The 26399-nt window shown below is 39.8% G+C and overlaps 1 protein-coding gene across 4 annotated transcripts in view; it reads left to right on the top strand.

Moving 5' to 3' along the window:
- The window catches only part of dlg2 (discs, large homolog 2 (Drosophila)), an 861897-nt gene that overhangs the window by 270661 nt on the left and 564837 nt on the right, over nt 1-26399 (top strand). The window lies entirely within an intron of this gene.

The raw sequence follows: 26399 nt of genomic DNA, 5'->3' as shown, positions 1-26399 counted from the left end.
AAAAAAAATCCAGTTTGATATTTCCCAGAGAAAATAAATTGAAACAATGGACAGCCAAAAACATCAAAAAAACAGACAGCTGGACGTGAGAATGAATCAACTGTCTTAGTACAATACTGTTCCAGTTTCTGGAATGGTGCAAGTATGCATGTGTGGTTTAACACATGCACACAGCTCTACTTACTGGCCTCCAACTGTAAATGATTTTTTTAAGCTATTAAAAGCTAATTGGATGCCATCTACTCCTGATAATTCCAACTTATTTCATGCACTAAAACATTGCATTATCCAGTAATTCAAATTAAACAACTGTAATAAAACAGCACTGGAGGCTTTGTTAGCTTAATTCAAATTCAAATTATTCAGTATTTCAAATTATCAGGAATAGACTGTAGTCATTTCTTTCTGTCATTAGACCTTAAAGGTGGTTCAGCAGTCTCTGAATTCTTTTCAAAATTTAATGTTATTCAGGGAAAATTTTAGCTTTGCACTGGTTACTGTTACACTGCAGCTGAAGTGCAAACAGTTCAAAATCACTTTGTGATCTCTCACCACTAGAAAGATGCTGAATCAATATGAGTTACGCTTTAGTCATATTGTGTTTCTTGCATTAGAATGACATAAACATCACTTTACATCGATACAAGGCTCAGAAAATCAGAATGTAAAATCAGTATGGGTGGAGTTAAGAAATAACAAGGGACAGAAAACACTGGTGGGAGTAGTTTATTGGCCCCTTAACTGTAGTTATAGTGTTGGTCAGAGTAAAAATCAGGAAATTAGAGGAGCATGTAACAAGGGTAATGCAATAATCGTGGGGGACTTCAATCTTCATATAGACTGGGTAAACCAAATTGGCAAAAGTAGTTTGAAGGACAAATTCATGGAATGCATTTGAGACAGTTTTCTAGAACAACATATCGAGGAAACGACTAGGGAACATGCTATTTTAGATCTAGTATTGTGTAATGTGACAATGTTAATTAGTAATCTTATAGTAAAGGATCTTCTGGGGAGGAGTGATCATAATATGATAGAATTTCATATTGTGTTTGAGAGTGATGCAGATATGTCTGAAACGAGGGTCTTAAATTTAAACAAAGCCAATTATGTAGGTATGAGGGGCAAGTTGATTAGGGTAGATTGGGAAATTAGATTAAAAGATATGATGGTAGATAAGCAATGGCAAACAATTAAAGAAATAATTCATAACCCTCAACGACTATACATTCCCTTGAGGAATAAAAACTCCACAGAAAAAGTTGTCCAACCGTGGCTAACTAGAGAAGTTAAGGATAGCATTAGATTAAAAGAAGAGGTGTACAATGTTGCCAAAAAGGGTAGTAAGCCTGAGGATTGGGAGGGTTTTAGAAATCAGCAAAAGATGACCAAGAAATTGATCAAGAGGGAGAAAATAGAATATGAGAGTAAACTAGCAAGAAATATAAAAACACATTGTAAGAGCTTCTACAAGTATGTAAAAAGGAAGAGATTAACAAAAGTAAACGTGGGTCCCTTAGAGGCAGAGACAGGAGAAAATGGAGAATAAGGAAATGGCAGAGACGTTAAACAAATATTTTGTATCTGTCTTGACGATAGAAGACTCAAAAAACATACCGGAAATAGTGGGGAACTAAGGGTCTAATGAGAGTGAGGAACTTAAGGTAATTAATATTAGTAGAGAAAAAGTACGGGAGAAATTAATGGGACTAAAAGCCAACAAATCCCCTGGACCTGATGGCCTACATCCTAGGGTTTTAAAATTTTAAAAGAGGTGGCTGCAGAGATAGTGGATGCATTGGTTTTGATCATCCAGAATTCCTTAGATTCTAGAACGGTTCCAGCAGATTGGAAAGTAGAAAATGTAACCCCACTATTCAAGAAAGGAGGGAGAGAGAAAACAGGGAACTATAGGCCAGTTAGCCTGACATCAATAGTAGAGAAAATGCTAGAATCTATTATCAGGGACGTGGTAACAGGGCACTCAGAAAATCACAATATGATTAGGCAGAGTCAACACGGTTTTATGAAAGGGAAATTGTGTTTGACAAGTCTATTTGAGTTATTTGAAAGTGTGACTAGCAGGGTAGATAAGGGGGAACCAGTGGATGTCGTATATTTGGATTTTCAAAAGGCATTTGATAAGGTGCCACACAAGAGATTGTTACACAAGATTAGGGCTCATGGATTGAGGATTGGTTGACTGACAGAAAACAGAGTAAGAATAAACGGGTCATTTTTGGATTGGCAGGTAGTAACTAGTGGGGTACTATATATTAATGACTTAGATGAAGCGACCGAATGTAACGTATCCAAGTTTGTTTACGATACAAAGCTAGGTGGGAATGTAAGCTGTGAGGAGAACGCAAAGAGGCTGCAAAGGAATATAGATAGGTTAAGTGATTGGTCAAGAAGGTGGCAGTATAATGTCGGGAAATGTGAAATTATCCACTTTGGTAGGAAGAATAGGAAAGAAGAATATTTTTTAAAAGGTGAGACTAAGAAATGTTGGTGTTCAGAGGGATTTGGGTGTCCTTGTACACGAATCACAGAAAGTTAACATGCAGGTACAGCAAGCAATTAGGAAAACAAATGGTATGTTAGCCTTTATTGCAAGGGGGTTGGAGTATAAGAGTAGGAAGCCTTGCTGCAATTATATAGGGCTTTGGTGAGACCACACTTGGAGTACTGTGTACAGTTTTGGTCTCTTTACCTAAGAAAAGATATACTTGCCGTGGAGGGGGTGCAACAAAGGTTCGCTAGATTGATTTCTAGGATGAGAGGGTTGTCCTATGAGGAGAGATTAAGTAGAATGGGCCTATATTTCTGGAATTTAGAAGAATGAGAGGTGATCTCATTGAAACGTATCAAATCCTTAGAGGGCTTGACAGGGTGGATGCTGAGAGGCTGTTTCCCCTGGCTGGAGAGTCTAAAACTAAGGGACATAGGCTCAGGATAATGGGTTGGCCATTTAGGACTGAGAGGAGGAAAAATTTCTTCACTCAGAGGGTTGTGAATCTTTGGAATTCTCTACCCCAGACGGCTGTGGATGCTCAGTCATTGAGTATATTCAAAACTGCGATCGATAGATTTTTGGACACGAAGGGAATCAAGGGATATGGGGATAGGACAAGAAAGTGGAGTTGAGGTAGAAGTTCAGCCATGATCTTATTGAATGGCGGAGCAGGCTCGAGTGGCCCTATGGCTTACTCCTGCTCTTATTTCTTATGTCTTAAGGCATGCAGTATAATTAGCGTACAATTTTACTTTCAGTTTATACGCTGAGAAACCTAGGTTAAGGATTGAAGGCTCCTAGTGCAAAATGCCACTAATGCTGGAAACAGTAGGAGATAAGAAGAGTAAGTTATTCGTTATCTGTTCTCCAAGTTTAGAGCTTCATGCACTTCCAACATGCAAAGTGTGAAAGATGAAAGAGGTAAATCAATGTGTGGCCATTAGATAATACCAAGCTTAGGTTTTAAACATCTGTAGATTGTAGTAGGAAAAGAAGACTAGGGGAGAGTTAAGTGAGGATGAAAGAAGAACCAGAACAGTATCATATTTAATAGCAACCAATCACAGTGTCATAAAAATGAAACAGATAGCAAGTATGTTAATAAAAGCATAGCTTTCTTGTGCTAACTTGATACTGTGCTCCTGCAAATAGTTTTTATATGGCACAGGCATCAGTTAAGTTTTTCTATGCCTAGTATTTTCACCTTAAAACTTGTACTGTGATTAGGTAGCAGGAACTTAACTATAAAAACTTCTAGTTTTACAGTATTTCATGGAGAAAAAGGATAAACAAATCAAACCGGTAATGTCTTATATTATTCCAATTTCTGGAATGTAAGAATGATAAAAATAAAATAAAAGAATAGAAAATAAATGTGCATATGGAATTGGTTTCTGAAAACAAATAGCTTTTTTTCTTTGAAATCCTCTTCCTGTAATTTCTTTTATAGTCTATTAACTGCTATATTTTGAGGTTTTCATGCACTTTTTATTTTCTATCTTCTGGCAAACCATTTTAGTTCAGGAAATAATTTGGCTCTGCGTAGAAGTAATTACCTTTTAGTTTTTGTGACGTTCAGCATCTCTATAAAGAAGTACAATTCTGGCAAATTTAAAAGGTTCTCCAAAGGTGAAAAGAACTTGAGAGTGAACACAATGGCCCAGAAATTCGATGGTGCTGTGCCCGTTTTTCAGGTGCAAAACAGGCAGCTAAGCATCCAATGCCAGGCGGGATGTGCATGCTCATTAACATGCCATCAAGTTGTAGCTGAAACTTCAAAACTCTTCTAAAACGTGTTTCTTTAAAAATTCTGATGTATTCACAATGTGCCATTATCTTAACGAGATCCAAGCGGAATAAGACACTGTTGGAAATGGTTCAGGTTATTCTTGGCTCATAACATAATTCTTCACACATCCAAAATGGCATGAGTTAGTCTTCAACAAATTTGGACAGAATTTCACTTTTAGCAAACTTTTCCTTTGTGGGGGGGGGAATAGAAGTGGACAGGGCTCCATATGATTCAGTTGGTAAATGCATGGCTTGGTGTATTACTAAGTCCAACAGATCAGGAAACTTCCAGGTTGAATCCCTAGTCTGTGCTGAATTAGCTGATCTCAGTGGTAACACTTCTGTTTCCTGCTGTGTCCCAGTCTAGATGGAATAAATAAGTCAGGGTTTCCTCGTCTAGTCATCTGTGGATGTTGGATTTGGGTAGAATTTGTCTGTGATGCCTCCCTCCTGCTCCTCCCCTCGGTTAAAAGCCTAATAATTCTTGCTATTTATTATTATACTTATTATGTGAAGAATGGGCACTTGGGGGACTGGCAGCATTTATGGAACTCCACCTGAGCATTAATCTATACTACACCTTCGTTAAAGGAGCAATTAGGAGAAGAAAAACAAAAGGAAAAAATACGAATAGACAGACCGTGTAGATGCTGATGTTTAGGGAAAAGTTGAAGAAGACTTCATGTTGCATGAAATAAATTTAAGAAGATGAGCCTAGTAATTACTTTGGTGATATTAGTGGACCAACACTTAATCGGTTCGTATAATTTAGCATAGTTTAGCAGAGGCATTAACCTGCCTCAAAGCACTTCAAATAATGAGCTGCTTTTTGAAATGTAGTGATTGTAATGCAGTGACAGTAAATGTGGTGCCCATTCTGTACTAGCAATGTCCCACAAACTTTTAATTCATCTTTTAGTGGTATTGATTGAAGGAGGAGTGATGGCCAAGGAGAATACTTGGCTCTTCTTCAAACAGTGCATGGGATCTTTAATGGTCAAGTTAGCGAACAGATGAGACTTTACTTTAATGTCTTGTTGGAAGGATAATATATGCGACAATGTGGCACTCCCTCAGAACTGCACTGGGTGTCAGCATAAATGACGTAGGTAACATAAGACTTGGGTTTTATAGAAAGATGGTGAACATTGTCAGTTTTTTTGTGTTACTTAATTCCAGTTTACAGATGGTCAATAGATCAAGATTATTACTGTGCTACGTTTAGCTACAATGTGTCAATAGATGGAGCTATTCAACAACAGTTGATTTAGTTTTCCCCAGCCAGGAACAAAGTTCTCTGCTATAAGCAAAGAACAAAAACTGAAGATGTTGGAAATCTGAAACAAAGATAGAAAAAGCTAGAAACACACAACATGCCAGTCAACACCTGTAAAGAGAACGGAGGAGTTAACTGTTTTGACAAAGGGTTCGCACCTGAAATGTTAACTCATTTGTTTCTTCACAGATGCTGCCTGACCAGCTGAGTGTTTCCAGGATTTTCCATTTTTGTTTTACAATGTTCTACACACCGAATATTGTCTGTAGATAGATCTGGTAGATTGTCTCAAGATTTTCACTTTAGGTTTAGTTACTTCTATTATTATTTAGCTATTGCAGTTATAAACTTTATTAAAAAAATTGAGTTGAGCTTTAAATTACACATCACAACAATCACCAAGACCACTTATTTCATTTCTTCAACATTCCCCATCCTTGTCTTTAGCTGTACTACTCAACGACTGAAATGCTTATACATTATTAGAATATATTATCAGACTCGAATACTCTAATGCTGTCCTTGCTGTCCTTCCATCCTCCACTCTTCATCAACTCCAACTTGTCCAAAACTGTCTTGCACTTATCCTCTTCCACATTAAGTCACACTTGATATACAGTGTGTGGGTGAGAGACTCCAATCTTTAGTGGGCTAGTTTGTGTCTGTCTTCTTTGCGGTATGAACAACAGCTTGCAATTATTTGGTGGCCTTTAATGTAAAACATCTCAAGGCACTTCACAGGAGCGTTATCAAACAAAATTTGACACCGAGCCACATAAAGAGTTAATAGGACAGGTGACCAAAAGCTTGGTCAAAGAGGTAAGTTTTAAGGAGCGTCTTAAAGGAGGAGAGCGAGGTGGAGAGACAGAAAGGTTTAGGGAGGGAATTCCAAAGCTTAGGGCCTAGGCAGCTGAAAGCATGACCGTCAATGGTGGAACGAGTAAAATTGGGGATGCGCAAGAGGAATTTTACTCTGGCACCCTGCTGCAGCATCCTGGAGCCTACTGAGCTGGGTTAAGTTGAAAGGAATGGGGCTAAAAGGCTCAGAATTAACATTTGCCTCTTTCCCAGCAGCAATCAATCACTCAGCAATTGATTGCTGCATTTGAAAGAACTGATGGGTCCCAGCTCTGCTGGGATTTAGTCCTGGCACGCACTCCCCACCAGTTCCATGTAGGCATGCAGTGTACTGGGGGCAACTTGCATGGAACTGGTGGAATTTCAGATACTTCATCCTGCCAGTCCTACCTCTTCCAGTTTTGTCATCACAGATGGGGTGGAAAGAAGCACCATAAAGATGGTGTAGACTCGGCAAATCTGGGTCCCACCACACATTCCTTACTCTTCCCAGCCAGTTTGCATGAAAACCATGTTAAAAGTTCAAAGGAATTTTGGGGTTCCTTTTTCAGGACTGTGTAGAGGACGTATGTATCGGTTTTCCCTTGTGTGCAATGTGGGGATGTGTCCTTGCTGTTTGGTCAAAGAAGGCGCAGTGAAGCTGTTGGGATCAAGATCATCCCACACTCACCTGGCGAAGGAGAAAGCCTCCGAAAGCTTGTGATTTTCAAATAAAACAGTTGGACTATAACCTGGTATTGTAAGATTCCTTACATTTGTCAACCCCAGTCCATCACCGGCATCTCCACATCATGACTTAAATACTCAACATTTATGAAGCCATGCCACTTGTGAAAATATTTTTTGTTATTTCACCACCTCCCAATACGGAGGCCTCAGTTAACACAATGAATGGGTTCATGTGATTTTGTAGATCAGAAGAAAAAACCTTGTTTATGATTTATATTACCTCAATCCGAAAATTGTGTTCCTGCATTGTAACACATGATCCAAGCCAGATGGTTTTAAAAGAGTATATATACAATTGTATGTAATATTTTAACCTTCTATTGTGTGTGTATGTGTGTGTGTTATATACACACACATATACATATATATAATATATCAGACTTCCTGTCTACAAAAACTTAATTCCTTTTGTCATATTTCTGTGACAATTTTTTCCATTATAAATTTCTATGTCCACATTTATCATGAAAACTGCCTCTGTAAACTTGTCACGTTGTAATTATAACTTATTGTCAGTGGTAGTGCTATAGTGCTTCAGATTTGTGACATGAGCACCTCGGTACTGCAGAGAAACCCTATGCTCCAACTAGCTCCACTTCTCTGCTTCCCAAATTGCTGTAAGTTTTGCTTTTCAACTATAAATAATATAAAATTAATGTATTGTATAAAAATAAGGACAGAATGTATGATTTTAAAAAGAGGACTGAATTGCGTCTGCATGCCCTGGTTCAATTAGCCTTTGTCCTCTAACCCTGCTTCACCTGAAGACTGCATTTGATCTTTACTCTCTGTTATGTAATGGCACAGGAAATTGACTCGTATTATTAAAAATATTACATAGGGTCCTTTCAGCAAAGCTTATTCATTACCATCATGATTTTTAGTCATGGTTTTGCATCAACATTTACCATTGTAAATTGTTATGTTAACATTTCCTATTCAATTTTTCTATGCTTGATGTCACAATATGGTTGCAGGCTCTGGCCACCAGGTTGCTCTGTGGAACCAGTTTCTAAAGTCTGCCTCCCAACTCTGTCGAGATTTTGTATAAAAAAAACTTACGTTCATAAACTAACCATATGCCACGAACAATTCACTGATATCTTAAAAATAAATATTTACTTTCATTTGGTTGTCTTATTATTATAGTATAGTATGGAACAGTGAATTGGAGTGGTCATGTAATATTACTTGATGTTTTTAGCAGCAGATTCAAAAAGCCACTGTCTTGTCTTTTTAGTCCACAAAAAGTCTGATTACTTGTCATGTTTTTCAAAAACTACAGCTTAGTTTAGCCTGAAATGACAAATTGAATGAAATTAGTGTGATTGTCAATACCAACAGGTGTCAAGCAACCTTTTCTCACCTTGCCACTGTGATGATTTAAAATCGGATCTGAGTCTTGATTATTATACAGGCTAAAGAGTGACCACTTCATGCATATTTTTCTGTGTATATTTCAGTACAGCTTTCAAGAGAGGGTTTGAAGCAAAGCCAAGTTCCAGATATTTTAAATAATCTGTGCAATACTTTCACCAGTGTTGACCCCTTATAGATTTAGCTAAGTTATCTTCTTGGTGGCTGTCATGGAGGGAAGGAAATGAGGGGCCAACTGTGAAGTAAGGTTTATATCCTATAGCTCCCTACAGTGCGTTATGTAACAGACTATATCAAATTACTTTTTGTCATATTCTATAAAGTGTTCCAGTACAAATTTATTAACTTCTAAATAAGTGAACTAACAAAGGAGAATTTGTTCTGATTACTGATTAATTACTTGTCATACTTGACAAATTAATTCCTCTGAGGCAATCTGAGAAGTTTTTAAACTTTATAAGACTTCTGAAAAGTTTTAGAATTGTATGGAAAGTGCAGATTAAAAGTTTATTCTCCAACAGGGCAATGATTTGCAGAAGATCCCAATTTTTTTTTGTGGGTCTATGATTCTGCTGTTGGGATGGGGAATGTTTTTATTAAGCTATGCAAATGTGGAGAGCTATCTCCCAGAATATGAATTAAACAACCATGTAAAATGGTTTATGAGAAGCGCGGTTAAAACTCTGTTTTATAACAGTCTCAGTGATATACAAAAGACAAAAATATACCGACGAGTTGCAAAAACTGTCTAATTTAATATCCAGACAGATGAAAACTATGACCCAGATTTTTCTGCCAAAATAACAGCGTTTAATGGTGCTCGCCAATATTAATGTGTAAATTGTCCAGCAACTTGTGGTGAGGAAGAGATACCCCATGAATTGTGAATCGCCAAAAGTTTCTGGATGATTTGCGCCACTCCGCCAGTAGCATCTCAAAAACAGCAGCTCGCCCTCAACCTCCCCGTGCGTTTCAGAAATTGCTGCATTTGCGCATTAATTGCCAATTAAACTCACCGCAGAAAGTTAGGGCTCAACAGCATAAGTACCTTTTTAATGAAGAGATTTATGTTCCTGCAATGCCACTCAACCTCTCCAGCCCAAAAAGGGAGTAACTTAAACTGCGGGGACTCATTCCTATAGATAGTAAATTGTTGTTAGAGATTTTTAAAATTTAAATTTTTAAAATTTTTTCTTACTTTTCCTTTCTGTCTCGTTTTTCTCTCTCTCTTAATCCAATCTTTCGTTCGCTCTCTTTTTCTCTTTCTGTACATGATTTGACTCTAATTCACCTTTTTCCTACACTGTCATTCCTCTGTTTCTTTATCAATCCTTAAATTTCATTGGTTAAGGAGATAGTCTGTTGGTCCCGTCGTTCACCAAGGTCCCAGAAGCCCCGAGTTATCAGCTCGCACTTTCAGCAACTTACAAGGCACAAGTTTTTTGAGCTGAGGAGTGACGGAAATAATCTAACTAATGGGGCACGCTGCGAGATGCCCGCTCCAGCAAATTCTGGCCCTTTGTTTTGATTGCCCATGCTGAGTTTATTTTATTCTGCCATTTTCACCTAATATTTTAGCATTTTATCTTTTTTTAAATCATTTTTCTACCAGTCATACCATCAAACAAAAACTATAGTTGCACATAATAATCAAAATTAATGGCTATTCAAATGTTATTCTTACTGGCTTTATGAAAGTAATTTTGTATAGGAAACGCTGTGCTTGTTATTGATGCTGCCTATGGTGAATATAAAGTTCTGGTAATATTTTAAAAATAAACTAAATGCACATTTCTTTTAATTTTATTTTGCTTTGTGAAAATAAGACAAATGTTAAAAATCCAGTCATTGCTTGGAAATCATTTACATATATTTTGAAACAGAAAAAAAAGTCCTCAAATACCTGATTATTGCATACCATTTAGAAAATATGGTACCACTGAAGTAATAGGGCTGGATTTTCCTCCGATTGGTGGCTTAGTGGTAGGGTGGGACTTCTGCTGCCCACATGACTCTGCTGTTAATATTTTCCTCCAGAGAAAATTATATGTTATATATGGGGCCGTTTAGAAGTTGGCTTACCACAGCTAAAGAGAAAGAAATGGATTTCGGCTGCAGCTAATTACTTAGAATTACATAGAAAGTGCCGCACAGAAACAGGCCATTCGGCCCAACAGTTCCATGCCAGTGTTTATGCTCCACACCCTCCCTCCCATCTTCATCTAACCCTATCAGCATATCCTTCTACTCATTTCTCCCTCATTTGTTTATCTAGCTTCCCCTCAACCACTCCTTGTGGTAGTGGGTTTAACTTTCTGGGTAAAGAAGTTTCTCCTGAATTCCTTATTGGATTTATTGGTGACTATCTTATATTTTTACATTTATGGCCCCTAGTTCAGATCTCATCCGCAAGTAGCAACATCTTCTCCACGTCTACCCTATCAAACACTTTCATAATCTTAAAAACCTCTATCAGGTCACCCCTCAGTCTTCTCTTTTCTAGAGAAAAGAGCCCTAGCCTGTTCAATCTTTCCTAATCGGAATAACCTCTCAGTTCTGGTATCATCCTAGTAAATCTTTTTTGCACCTTCTCCAGTGCCTCTACATGCTTTTTATAATATGGAGACCAGATTCTATGCAAGTTTAAGATAACTTCTCTACTTTTCAATTCTACCCCCTCTAGAAACGAACCTGAGTGCTTGATTTGTTTTTTTTATGGCCATTAACCTTTTAGTGATTTGTGTAATCTGTACCCCCAGATCCCTCTGCACCTCCGCCCTATTTAGACTCTTATTATCCAAGCAGTATGTGGCCCTAACCCTAACCCTAATCCTAAGCCCTAATCCTACCAAAATGTAATACCTCACTTTTATCTAAATTGAAATTCACTTGCCAATTACATGCCCATTCTGCAAGTTTAATAATGTCTTCCTGTATTTTGTCGCAGTCCTCCTTGATATTGACTATACCTCCCAATTTGGTGTTGTCCGCAAATTTTGAAATTTTACTTCCCATACCTGAGTCCAAATCGTTTATGTAAATGGTGAACAACAGTGGTCCCAGCACCGACCCTGGAGAACACCACTTCCTTCCTTTTGCCAGTCTGAGTAACTACCTTTAACTCTTAATCTCTGTTTTTTGTTTTGTAGCCAGCTTGCTATCCACTCTGCTACTTATCCCCTGACTCCACATTATCCCCTGACTCCACATCTACTATGCGGTACCCTTATCGTAGGCCTTTTGAAATCCAAATATATTACATCTACTACATTACCCTTGTCTACCCTTTTTGTTACTTCTTCAAAGAATTCAATAAGGTGGTCAAGCATGACCTTGCCTTCTGAAATCCATACTGACTATTCTTTATTATGTTTTCGGTTTCTAAATGTTTTTCTATTACTTCATTCAGTAAGGATTCCATTATCTTTCCTACCAGTGATGTTAAGCTAATTAGTCTTTAGTTCCCTGGACTGGTTCTATCTCCCTTTTTAAATATATTGTGGGGAAATTGCTGGAGTCTATAATTAAGGATAGGATGACTGAACACCTCGAGAATTTTCAGTTAATCAGGGAGAGCCAGCATGGATTTGTGAAAGGTAGGTCGTGCCTAACAAACCTGATTGAATTTTTTGAAGAGGTGACTAAAGTAGTGGACAGGGGAATGTCAATGGATGTTATTTATATGGACTTCCAGAAGGCATTTGATAAGGTCCCACATAACAGCGTTAGCTAAGTTAGAAGCCCATGGAATCGAGGGAAAAGTACGGACTTGGTTAGGAAGTTGGCTGAGCAAAAGGCGACAGAGAGTAGGGATAATGGGTAGGTACTCACATTGGCAGGATGTGACTAGTGGAGTCCCGCAGGGATCTGTCTTGGGGCCTCAGTTATTCACAATATTTATTAACGACTCAGATGAAGGCATTGAAAGTCTCATATCTAAGTTTGCCGATGACACAAAGATTGGTGGCATTGTAAGCAGTGTAGATGAAAACATAAAATTACAAAGGGATATTGATAGATTAGGTGAATGGGCAAAACTGTGGCAAATGGAATTCAATGGAGACAAATGTGAGGTCATCCACTTTGGATCAAAAGAGGATAGAACAGGGTACTTTCTAAATGGTAAAAAGTTAAAAACTGTGGATGTCCAAAGGGACTTAGGGGTTCAGGTACATAGATCATTGAAGTGTCATGAGCAAGTGCAGAAAATAATCAAGAAGGCTAATGGAATGCTGGCCTTTATATCTAGAGGACTGGAGTACAAGGGGGCAGAAGTTATGCTGCAGCCATACAAAACCCTGGTTAGACCGCACCTGGAGTACTGTGAGCAGTTCTGGGCACCGCACCTTCGGAAGGACATATTGGCCTTGGAGGGAGTGCAGCGTAGGTTTACTAGAATGATACCTGGACTTCAAGGGTTAAGTTACGAAGAGAGATTACACAAATTGGGGTTGTATTCTCTAGAGTTTCGAAGGTTAAGGGGTGATCTGATCGAAGTTTAAAAGATATTAAGGGGAACGGATAGGGTGGATAGAGAGAAACTGTTTCCGCTGGTTGGGGATTCTAGGAGTAGGGGGCACAGTCTAAAAATTAGAGCCAGACCCTTCAGGAGCGAGATTAGAAAACATTTCTACACACAAAGGGTGGTAGAAGTTTGGAACTCTTTTCCGCAAACAGCAATTGATACTAGCTCAATTGCTAAATTTAAATGTGAGATAGATAGCTTTTTGGCAACCAAAGGTATTAAAGGATATGGGCCAAAGGCAGGTATATGGAGTTAGATCACAGATCAGCCATGATCTTATCAAATGGCGGAGCAGGCACGAGGGGCTGAATGGCCTATTCCTGTTCCTATGTTCCTATTAGCTGTCGACCAGTCCTCTGACACTATTGCTTTTCTAATGACTTTTTATATACATGTAATAGTGCCTTTTCCCTAACTTCTTTTAAGATATGCAAATGCAATCCATCCGGACCAGTGGTTTTGTCCTCTCTCAGTTTGATTAGTTTATCAATTATCTCGCTCCTTTCCATCTTAACTGTCTTTATATCTTTTTTGATCTATTCTTCTAATATCATGCCCACCATATTAGTCTCTCTGGTAAATACTGAGGCAAAGTAATTATTTAATATTTCTGCCATTTCACTGACATTACTTGTGAGTTTATTGTATGTATCCCTTAGTGGCCCTGTCCCTGACCTGATTTTTTTTGTTATTTATGTGTCTGTAGAATACTTTACTATTTCTTTTTATATTCCTTGATAATTTAATTTCGTAGTTTCTCTTTGCCTTCTTAATTGTTTTTTTTAAACTTCTCTCCTAACCTTTTCATATTCCCTTTTGTTATCCTCTCCTTTGTTGTCTATGTACTTAGTGTATGCCTTTTTCTTTAGTTTCAATTTTGCTCTTATTTCTTTATTCATCCATGCTGTATCATTACTGGCTAGTTTGTTTTTGCTTTCTAGTGGGATATATTTCTCCTGAACTCTATTGATCACCATTTTAAATGTTTCCCACTGCTGTTCTGTTTCTTTCTTTATCAGTAATTTTTTCCAGTTTATTTTCCTTGGTTCCATTCTCATCCCCTGAAAATCAGTTTTTTTCCATTTTATTACTTTGATCTTTATCTTACTTGTGTCCTTCTCAATCTTTATCTTAAACCTTATTATGTTGTGATTGCTGTTGCCTAGATGTTCCCTATGCTTACTTCTCTTATCTGTTCTGGTTCATTTCCCATTACTACATCCAGCAGTGCTTCCTCTCTTGTTGGTCCTTTTACATACTGGGTAAGAAAGGAGTCCTGCACACATTGTAAAAACTCCATTCCCTGTACCCCTCTAACTACTCCTCTTGCCAGTTTATTTGGGGATAGCTAAAATCTCCCATGATTATTATTCTACGTGCTTTACTCATTTCACATATTTGCTAACATATTTCTTCCTCCACCTCCTTTCCACTATTAGGTGGTCTGTAATATACCTCTATCAGCGTGATCGATCCCTTCTTATCTTTTATTTCAATCCATATGGATTCTGTTTCTATCCTTCTATTAGTTATATCCCTTTTTCCTACTGCCATTATGTTATCTTTAATTAGTACAGCTACTCCACCCCCTTCTTTCTTCTCTATCCTTTCTGATTATGTTATAGCCTTCAATATTTAGTTGCCAGTTCTGTTCTTTACGTAGCCATGTTTCAGTTATTCCTACTACATCTGGTTATTCCTAATTAAAAGGAGACATGTCTTTTTTGAGAGCAGGAGCCACAAATGGAAGAATGAAGGAAGAACAACCTTGGGGAAGGGGGCAATCGGCAGCAAGAAGGACTTCCAGATTCTGCGATGCATCCACGGATGTTTTACTGGCTGAAATGAGGGCTAGAAGGGAATGACTTGTGGAGACTGAGGGTAGGAAGCCCCATAGGAGGTTGGTTCAGGGCCTATAGAGGGAAGTAGCTGAAGTAGTAAGTGTACCCTCCACCATCCCAAGAATTATCACACAGTGCAGAAAGAGGTTCAATGACCTAAAAGGGTGAACAAGGTAAGTCAAGGCATTCTTGACAATACATTTCCTGTACGAATAATAGAAGCTTCATACAAACATACGAAATTGACGGGCAGGAAAAGACCAGTTAGTCCATCAAGCGTGCCCCACACCGTGATGGCTGGTGCATCATGAATAGACAGTTTCTTACCCCTTCCCCTCCCCCCCTCCCCGCCACAGCCATGTAATTTGGGAGAGGCAAAAAAAAGAGGAAAACCCCAGGGCCGCCAACAACAACAACAACAACAACAACAACATCTTGCATTTATATGGTGCCTTTAACATAGTAAAACATCCCAAGGTGCTTCACAGGAGCGTTATCAAATAAAATTTAAGGAAAAAAATACTCTGAAAAATTCCTCTCCATTCCCCTCAGGCGATTGAAACCAGTCCAGGAAATCACATGGACCAAGTGTTATCTATAAAGGCACTTATCTTCTAGATGATTTGACCTCTGCCCCAGTCAAGAACCGGTGCAGTTCCCTCTTGAAGGCAGAAAGTCAGCATCCACCACATCAGCTAGCCATTTCAGTAGCATTCCAGAGGCTCGCTACTTTCTGGGAAAAGAAGAACTGCCTAATATCCAGCTCACTCCTACTCTTATATAACATCCAGTCAATTTAATACCTTACCTCTCACGCTGCTTCACTGTAAAAATCCAGGTGTCAGGGAAATAACTTATGCAAATGGGAATCTCTGAAAACAGTAAAGCAATATATTAACTCACAACCACACTGAGAGCTTACACTGCCTGCAATAAGGATGCAAATAGTCTTGTGAGGACAGTTGTTTTAACGGGACAATGCACCTGTAGTTCTCACAGTGTTGGTATGTTAGTGTAGGGGTGTGCCAAGCTTTCATGTTTACTATCAGTTGATTGAATTTCTGTGTTTGAATAATTCTATTGCTAATTAGGCAACAACTTCCATTTATAGAGCAACTTTAATGTTAAAAAAAGATCCTAAGGTGTTTCACAGAATACACAACAGAATAGACAATGAGGAAAACAGACACTGTGCCAGAAAAGGAGAGTTTCAAAGGGATGACCAAAATTTGGTCATAGAAATGGGTTTTGAGGTCTTTTGAAGGAGAAGAGAGCGATTTAGGCAGGGAAAGCCAGAGGAGGGACACAGGTGGCTGAAGGCTCTGCTGCTAATGATGAGGTTAAGGGAGTGGGGGATAATAATGAATGACAACAAGTAACACACATGGTTGATTTTATGCATCAATGATTGCTTTGCCATGGATAATAATGGTGAACACAAAAACAATGTTTGGAGCTCCCTTTCCATTCACATGCCTTGGAGGTCAGAGTGACCATTAAATCAGGCATCATATCTATGACCCCTGCTTTAAAGTGACTGAATAAATTTAATTCCATTCTTGTTGCATGAGATTCTTGGGTTTTTACTGGAAACAATAATTTCATCTGGTTATAATTTAAAGCCCTGGGTTTATGGGGTCTGAAATTCTATTTTTATTATATGCAATCTTTCCCAGTGTTTTGAGGATCACATATCTCAATTCCATCCATTTTTTTCATGAAACTGCAAATCAGTCATCTTGATCATATCTGCTCATACATCTGTTGCACTAACAGCATGGCTAAGAGATACACAAAGGAAGCAAATAACAATTACAATGCCTTAATGATTCTCACAAATCACATTTTTCTAAGCAATGTGTTCCTGCTACTTTGTTAGCAGATCATTAAACACAAAAATGGCCAATTCTCCCAATTTTCATATTTTAAAAAAGGGAATTTGGGCCCCCAAATGAAGATTCTCAGTAAGTAGATTTTTTTTAACAATGTTGTAATAATTTCACCATGATCTTGTTATTGTTGTATGATCTTATATCTGGGCTTCTTAATTCCAACATTATTGATCAGTTATGCTCCCTGAAATAACTCTTTAATGGGATTCAGAGAGTCTGTGAGTGATAATTATTATAAAATGGAAGCAGAAAAACATCTCTAGGGATTCATCTATAAAACCAGCTGGCACTGAGATGCCATGCATTAACCCGCCTAGTATGGGGGAATTGCATTGAAAATGGCAGCTGAGATCAGAAGGCTAACCACAGGTGGGCAATTTTATATTGTTTCTGGTTAGAAATATATAAAGACAAACAAGAATTTAAATATTGGGCAGATGAACATTAGGGTAATTCTAGGATAAGGCCATTTGTAACTAGCTCCCAAAGGATTATTTCAAAAGACAATTTGATGCACCTTAACCATAAGAAAATAGTTTTCAAGAAGGATCTCTGAGAGTTCAATTTTTCTTTTTCACCACTAAAGCTTTCCATCTGGTAGCTGATTCACTTCCTTTAGTGATGTATGATCAATATATTAATCTTTAGGAATTAATTGTTAAAATCACTATATTCTTTAGTTGCTTTTACATTGGGCTTAGAAGAGTACTTTTGCCACTGTTCCTGACACGCAGATCTCTAGCACCTGGATTCACAAAGACTGGCTGCTAGGAAGACAAGTTTATTATTAAGCCTTCCCAGCGGTCGATCTTGGTGAATCTGGCAAGTTTACATTAGGGTTAATGCTAAGGCCAATGTACTTGATAATCTTGTAGTATCTCACTGACTGCCTCAATTTAAGCTGCTATGACATCGGTCTTCAAGGGGATGCAAGAGTAAACAGATGAGAGGTCAGTTTTCTATTCAACAAGGGCTATTATACCATGGTATTGCACCTAATGTGTCCTTGATTCAACAGCTTTTCCCTGTGTAAAAATAATTTTATTTGTCAGAACAACTTCTGAAAGTATTTCTGATGCAGAGATTGTGTTCATTTTAATATCTCCAAAGCATTACTTATGTTCTCTGAATTGAGTAATTTGGATATTGTGCCAATGCAATTCATCACCATAGTTAAAAAATAGAATGACAGAAGCACTCCAACTATTGTTTTTAGTCCAGCTTTTGGAACAAGAAATTACATGTGCCAGCTGTCACTAAATAGCTTCATATTTTGTTAATCAATCTCCTAGCTATAAATCATTCTAACATGTTAAAAGATTAAGTGAATTGGAAGAATTTTTTTTGTTGGCAGCCCAGGAGACATTCTCGTTTCTAACGAGGCACACAAGAATCTTTCAAAACATTTAAAAATAAATGACAAATGGTTGTTAACAATCGTCTCACAATATGAATAAGCAAATCATTTGTTTTATATATCGAAAACAGTGTTTGAAACATTTCAAAATGGTAACACAACCTTACAGGCCATCAAGTAGAGTTTGGTAATATGAAATTGTGGTCTCTGTGGCGAGCAAAAGGAAACAGCAGGTTGACGATTTCATACAGAGAGTATTCAAAATAGGCAATATGCGATGCAACACAGGAAACAGGATGAAAACCCATAACTGATCAGTTATTTTCCTGGTACACAGAAGAACATGCAATTGTAGGAATGTGGCTGTGCATATTTACAGTGAACCACAGTTTTTTTTTATTTCAGACAATTAATCAGTTATGGATTTTTAATCTGAAGCTATCATGAGCTTTGTGACTAGCCTCCATGTTGAATAAACCACATTTTCCATATCAATTTTTGCTGTCTGTACAAAAAATGAAAATTGAATAGACATAACGACAGCCTTACCTTATTCCATTTTTTTTGCCAATTTTCTCCTCTCCCATCCTTATCAGAACGTGTTGTCTCATTGGTATGGTAAGGTTCCATTGCTGTGCCCCTTTAGTACCTTCACTATGTGACTATTATTTGTCTGGATAAACAACCCAGAAATTGTGCAAGCTCATCTACAGTCCTCTGTCTATTTATATGTAAAATAAAAGTCTACCAATATTTTCAAACCAAATTATTTTTCTTCTTCCACAAGTATTTCTGAAATTTCAATGTTAATGGAACCATTTGTAATTTGCATTTGGCACAAAAATATGCATAGGGGTTAATAGTTTAAACCAAATCAATAGACTGTAGGTCAATTTATCTAAGTTAAGAGAATGAGTCCATGTGTGGCAGATGCCTTACAATGTGGACAAGTGCAATGTAATGCATTTGGGGTTGGAGAATCCCAGGCATGTTTATACCATGCAGGTGTAAGCCAGGGTAAATGCTCCCTGTTTTATTAATGTGTATTTAGTTTATCTCAATGTGTTTAGAACATTCCATTTGCAGTTTAGCAGTATATTTTACTAAGTATAGAGTTGTAAAGACTGGAACAGGGTTTTTCTTCCTTGCTTGAAACAATTTTGTGTGCTGCATAGCAGAAGAACTACTTACCTCTTCCTCCAGATTAACCAGCTGCAGGTTTCAGAGCAGTGGAATTGTTTTGTTGGCTCAGAGCGGCAGTAGGGGAATGTTTTGTTGATCCCTCTCTCATAAGGGTGGAGCAGAGAGTTATAACCTCCCCCCACCCCCCCATAAGGTTTTAGGTGGGAATCTGTTGGTCCTACACGCACAAGTCTGTGAGACTGCATGTTAACTGGGTCTGCTGATGGAAAAGCCTATCCTCCTTCCCTCAAGTATGCTGTGAGTCTATTTAATTGTTGTCTCTACCTGGGTTTAAATATGTTAGGGAAGAAAATATCTATGTGGTTGTTGTAAATAAATCTTGTTCAGTTGTTCTAAGAACATCCACGCTGATTATTGTTAATTGCTTTGCATCATTTGAAATTTAGAGCCTTGGCTGAAGCTAGCCTACAATGCGCTGCCCCAAAAGGCTGTGGATGCGGGGGTCAATTGAAATTTTCAAGACTGAGATTGATAGATTTTTGTTGGATAAAGGTACCAAGGGATATGTAATAAAGGTGAATAAATGGAGTTGAGGTACAGATCAACCATGATCTAATTGAATGGCGGAACAGACTCAAGGAGCTGAATGGCCTACTCTTGTTCCTATGGCCCTAACTGTATCTCCAATAAGTGGACCTCCTCCCCTTCTATAGATATGCATTAAATGTAACAGTTCATGAAAAGAACCTGGAGTCATAGTTGATAACTCATTAAAGATGTACAAGCTGTGTGAAGTGGGTCGAGGGAATATAAATTGGAATTTATTTTAGTCCAATTTTGGTTTGATGGCTGCTCCTTTAAATTCATAGTACATAAACAGTTTAAAAAGACTGGAGTTGAAATTATCATATCAATCCTTTCTCAATACAGTGTTGGACATTTAGTGGGTTACAGGCACGAGAGAGTAATAATTCAAATTTAAACAGGACAGTGTGTGGTTCAGTTTGTATATGACTGTCCTTTTTAAAATTTGAGTAGTCAACTATTCTAAATCCAGGAAGTTCAGCAACTTTTTTTCCAGGATATTAAAAAGGGCTGTTCTATTTCCATCTAAGAGTTAATTCGAAAATCTCTGAGACTTTAAAATTCTTAAGAGGAAAAAAATTGATTTAAAACTTTGAAGATGAATTTAGACTAGTACAGGCTCCCACAGAGGAAAAGTAACACTGCCTGATATAAAAGTTATTAATAGAGAGCTAGCTTAATTCTTAGAGATGCAATCCTTTTATTGGTTTTCCACACAAGGAGGTAGGTAGAAGAATTTCAACTACAATTATAAAACTGTATCATATGACTGTTAGATTACAGTCTACTCTTGATAATTCAAACTTGATTTTGTACTAAAAAAATTCAAATTATCCAAATATCACGGTAAAGTAAGAATTTAATGCTGAAATAAATTGAGTCGTCACCTATTTTGAATTGTGACTTTGAATTAAGAGGAGTGTAAATCACTTATTCATCTTTTGATAAATAAATTTGCTTAATGGCTTTAAACTTAAAATGAGGTCTGAAAGTGTGATGCTCTATTCACCCATTGAAACAAAAAATATCCAGTAACTAAAAATAATTAACAAACTGAGTTTTCTGCCTCATTATTCGACACCTTACCTAGATATTAAAGCTAGAATGGATACTCTTGAAGATAGGGGGAGGTGGGACTCGCTCATGAGAATGATCTAAGATATGAGAGCTGAAATAATACGGAGTAAGAAAAGACCCAAAAATATATATGGTGGCTGCAGTAGCAATCATAACTCTCACTTAGACCTGAAGTGAAATTTGCAAGCAAGCAGAATAGTAATAGTTTATTGTCAAAGAAAATGCAAATTAGATCTCAGAATGTGGTAGATAAAGAGATAGAGTTAGCTCATATAATTGCTGAAAAGAAGAAAAAAGAAGAGTTTCAAGTAGAGTTGTTGAGATGCTAATAAGGGAAAATGGTCATACATACCGAGAGAGTACAACACAAACGCAAGGCCTATGAGAAGGAAAAAGAACAACAACTTGCATTTAAACAGTGCCTTTAAAGTAGATAAATGTACCAAGGTGTAAGGAAAAAAAATTGATGCTGTGCCAAAGGAGGAGGTATATAATAGAGGTGACCAAAAGTTTGGTCGAAGAGGTGGGTCTTAAAGAAGAAATGAGAAGTAAGAGGAAATGGGGTTTAGGGAGGAAATTCCATAGCATAGAGTCTAGGCAGTGGAAGACACAGCCACCAATGGTACAGTGAAGAAATGATGTGGAGATGCCGGTGATGGACTGGAGTTGACAAATGTAAAGAATCTTACAACACCAGGTTATAGTCCAACAGTTTTATTTGAAAATCACAAGCTTTCAGAGATTATCTCCTTCGTCAGGTGAGTGAGTGGGATTCCTTGAACGTTTCGCATTTATAGTCAGAGAACAATACCTGGTGATTACAGATAATCTTTCCAACTGCCCGTTGTCAAGGCAATCAAAGTGTTCAGACAGAGAGATGTTACCTACAGGACCACCGAATATACAAACGGCCAGAACAAAAGACAGAGACAGAGAGGGAGAAACATCCGAAAGGAAGAGAAAGACAGAGAATGACCCGTTGTATTAAAAACAGATAACTTTTATTCGCTGGTGGGGTTACGTGTAGCGTGACATGAACCCAAGATCCCGGTTGAGGCTGTCCTCATGGGTGCGGAACTTGGCTATCAATTTCTGCTTGACGATTTTGCGTTGTCATGTGTCTCGAAGGCCGCCTTGGAGAACGCTTACCCGAAGATCGGTGGCTGAATGTCCTTGACTGCTGAAGTGTTCCCCGACTGGGAGGGAACCCTCCTGTCTGGCGATTGTTGTGCGGTGTCCGTTCATCCGTCGTTGCAGTGTCTGCATGGTCTCGCCAATATACCATGCTCCGGGGCATCCTTTCCTGCAAAGTATGAGGTAGACAACATTGGCCGAGTCACAGGAGTATGAACCATGTACCTGGTGGGTGGTGTCCTCTCGTGTGATGGTGGTATCTGTGTCGATGATCTGGCATGTCTTGCAGAGGTTGCTGTGGCATGGTTGTGTGGTGTCGTGGACGCTGTTCTCCTGAAAGCTGGGTAATTTGCTGTGAACAGTGAACAATGGTCTGCTTGAGGTTGGGTGGCTGTTTGAAGGCGAGTAGTGGAGGTGTGGGGATGGCCTTAGCGAGGTGTTCGTCATCATCGATGACATGTTGAAGGCTGCGGAGAACATGGCGTAGTTTCTCCGCTCCGGGGAAGTACTGGACGACGAAGGGTACTCTGTTGGTTGCGTCCCGTGTTAGTCCACGGCAACCTCTGCAAGACATGCCAGATCATCGACACAGATACCACCATCACACGAGAGGACACCACCCACCAGGTACATGGTTCATACTCCTGTGACTCGGCCAACGTTGTCTACTTCATACGTTGCAGGAAAGGATGCCCCGGAGCATAGTACATTGGCGAGACCATGCAGACACTGCGACAACGGATGAACGGACACCGCGCAACAATCGCCAGACAGGAGGGTTCCCTCCCAGTCGGGGAACACTTCAGCAGCCAAGGACATTCAGCCACCGATCTTCGGGTAAGCGTTCTCCAAGGCGGCCTTCGAGACACATGACAACGCAAAATCGTCAAGCAGAAATTGATAGCCAAGTTCCGCACCCATGAGGACGGCCTCAACCGGGATCTTGGGTTCATGTCACGCTACACGTAACCCCACCAGCGAATAAAAGTTATCTGTTTTTAATACAACGGGTCATTCTCTGTCTTTCTCTTCCTTTCGGATGTTTCTCCCTCTCTCTCTCTCTGTCTTTTGTTCTGGCCGTTTGTATATTCGGTGGTCCTGTAGGTAACATCTCTCTGTCTGAACACTTTGATTGCCTTGACAACGGGCAGTTGGAAAGATTATCTGTAATCACCAGGTATTGTTCTCTGACTATAAATGCGAAATGTTCAAGGAATCCCACTCACTCACCTGACGAAGGAGATAATCTCCGAAAGCTTGTGATTTTCAAATAAAACTGTTGGACTATAACCTGGTGTTGTAAGATTCTTTACAACAGTGAAGAAAGGCGGAGATGCACAAAAGTCGAAAGTCAGACGAACGGAGAATTGGGCGGGATTGGGGGATTGTAGAGCTGGAGGAGGTTACAGAGATTTGAAAGGGCGCAGCCATGGAGGGATTTAAACACAATGAGAATTTTAAATTTGAGGTGTTGAGGGACCCAATGTACATTATTAAGGACGAGTGATGGGTGAGTGAGACCTAATGCGGGATAGGACACAGGCAGCAGAGTTTTGGATGAACTAAATCTTGCAGAGAGTGGAGGTTGGGAGGCTGTCCAAGAGAATTTTGAACGGTTGTTGACTGGAGTTGACAAAGGCATAGATGAGGATTTCAGTGTTGGATGTGCTAAAGTTGGGGTAGATCTAACTCTGCAACCTCCTGCAGCCCTAGAATCCCCATCCCCAGAATTCTGCATTTCGCTGACTCTGGCCTCTTGTGCATGCTCCTCATTAATTGACATGCCTTCAGCCGTCTAACCTCCTGGAACTCCCACCCTAAGCCTTTCTGCCTGTCCACCTCCCCCAACTCCTTTAAGACCGTTCCGAATATCTCCTTCTTTAGCTCGGTGTCCATTTTTGTTTGATTGTGCCTTTGAAACTCCTTGTGACGTTTTTTTATGTTGAAGTTGAGCTACTGGATGGAACTGTACCCCAGCAAGAGTAAGTGCTTCCAGGAGAGGATGAGGTTCCAACCCCATATCCACTCCATCACCAAGACTTCCACCTCCGTAACATCATCCTTCTCCGCCCCTGCCTCAGCTCACCTGCTCCTGAAACCCTGATCCATGCCTTTGTTACCTCGAGATTTGACTGTTCCAATGCTCTCCTGGCCGGCCTCTCATCTTCCACCCTCCATAAACTAGAGCTCATCCAAAACTGTGCTGCCCGTATCCTAACTGGCAGCAAGTCCCGTTCACTCATCACCCCTATGCTCGCTGACCTACATTGGCTACCAGTCTGGCAAAGCTTTGATTTTAAAATTCTCATCCTTGTTTTTAAATTGATTCATGGTCTTGCCCCTCCCTATCTCTGTAACCTTTTCCAACCCTACAACCCTCCAAGATCTCTGCGCTCCTCCAATTCTGGCCTCTTGCGCATCTCCGAATTTAATCGCTCCACCATTAGTGGCCGTGCCTTCAGCTGCCTAGGCCATAAGCTCTGGAATTCCCTCCCTAAACCTCTCTGTCACTTTACCTTTCTCTCCTCCTTAAAACCTACCTCTTTGACCAAGAGCAGGTCAGAGACTGGGTATTCTGCGGCAAGTGACTCATCTCCTGACTCCCCAAAGCCTTTCCACCATCAACAAGGCACAAGTCAGGAGTGTGATGGAATACTCTCCACTTGCCTGGACGAGTGCAGCTCCAACAACACTCAAGAAACTCAACATCATCCAGGACAAAGCAGCCCGCTTGATTGGCACCCCATCCACCATCCTAAACATTCACTCCCTTCACCACCGGTGCACCATGGCTGCAGTGTGTACCATCCACAGGATGCACTGCAGCAACTCGCCAAGGCTTCTTCGACAGCACCTCCCAAACCCGCGACCTCTACCACTTAGAAGGACAAGGGCAGCAGGCACATGGGAACAACACCACCTGCACATTCCCCTCCAAGTCACACACCATCCCGACTTGGAAATATATCGCCGTTCCTTCATCGTCGCTGGGTCAAAATCCTGGAACTCCCTTCCTAACAGCACTGTGGGAGAACCTTCACCACGTGGACTGCAGCAGTTCAAGAAGGCGGCTCACCACCACCTTCTCAAGGGCAATTAGGGAAGGGAAATAAATGCTGGCCTCTCCAGCGACACCCACATCCCATGAACGAATAAAAAAAAAAGCTTTTGGTCAGCTATCCTAATATCTCCTTATGTGGCTCGGTGTCAAATTTTGTCAGATAACGCTCCTGTGAAGCACCTTGGAACATTTTACTACATTAAAGATGCTATATAAATGAAAGTTTTTTTTTTATTCGTTCATGGGATGTGGGCGTAGCTGACGAGGCCAGCATTTATTGCCCATTCCTAATTGCCCTTGAGGAGGTGGTGGTGAGCCGCCTTCTTGAACCGCTGCAGTCTGTGTGGTGAAGGTTCTCCCACAGTGCTGTTAGGAAGGGAGTTCCAGGATTTTGACCCAGCGACGATGAAGGAACGGCGATATATTTCCATGTCGGGATGGTGTGTGACTTGGAGGGGAACGTGCAGGTGGTGTTGTTCCCATGTGCCTGCTGCTCTTGTCCTTCTAGGTGGTAGAGGTCGCGCGTTTGGGAGGTGCTGTCGAAGAAGCCTTGGTGAGTTGCTGCATTGCATCCTGTGGATGGTACACACTGCAGCCACTGTGCGCCGGTGGTGAAGGGAGTGTATGTTTAGGGTGGTGGATGGTTGTCAATCAAGCAGGTTGTTTTGTCCTGGATGGTGTCGAGCTTCTTGAGTGTTGTTGGAGCTGCACTCATCCAAGCAAGTGGAGAGTATTCCATCACACTCCTGACTTGTGCCTTGTAGATGGTGGAAAGGCTTTGGGGAGTCAGGAGGTGAGTCACTCGCCGCAGAATACCCAGCCTCTGACTTTCTCTTGTAGCCACAGTATTTATATGGCTGTTCCAGTTCAGTTTCTGGTCAATGGTGACCCCAAGGATGTTGATGGTGGGGGATTCGGTGATGGTAATGCCGTTGAATGTCAAGGGGAGGTGGTTAGACTCTCTCTTGTTGGAGATGGTCATTGCCTGGCACTTGTCTGGCACGAATGTTACTTGCCACTTATCAGCCCAAGCCTGGATGTTGTCCAGGTCTTGCTGCATGCGGGCTCGGACTGCTTCATTATTTGAGGGGTTGCGAATGGAACTGAACACTGTGCAATCATCAGCGAATATCCCCATTTCTGACCTTATGATGGAGGGAAAGTCATTGATGAAGCAGCTGAAGATGGTTGGGCCTAGGACACTGCCCTGACGAACCCCTGCAGCAATGTCCTGGGGC

The sequence above is a fragment of the Heptranchias perlo genome, chromosome 6, assembly GCF_035084215.1.
Source record: "Heptranchias perlo isolate sHepPer1 chromosome 6, sHepPer1.hap1, whole genome shotgun sequence".
NCBI lineage: Eukaryota > Metazoa > Chordata > Chondrichthyes > Hexanchiformes > Hexanchidae > Heptranchias > Heptranchias perlo.
Note: the sequence above shows the minus strand (reverse complement) of the source record. Positions and strands in the feature narration are given on the sequence as shown.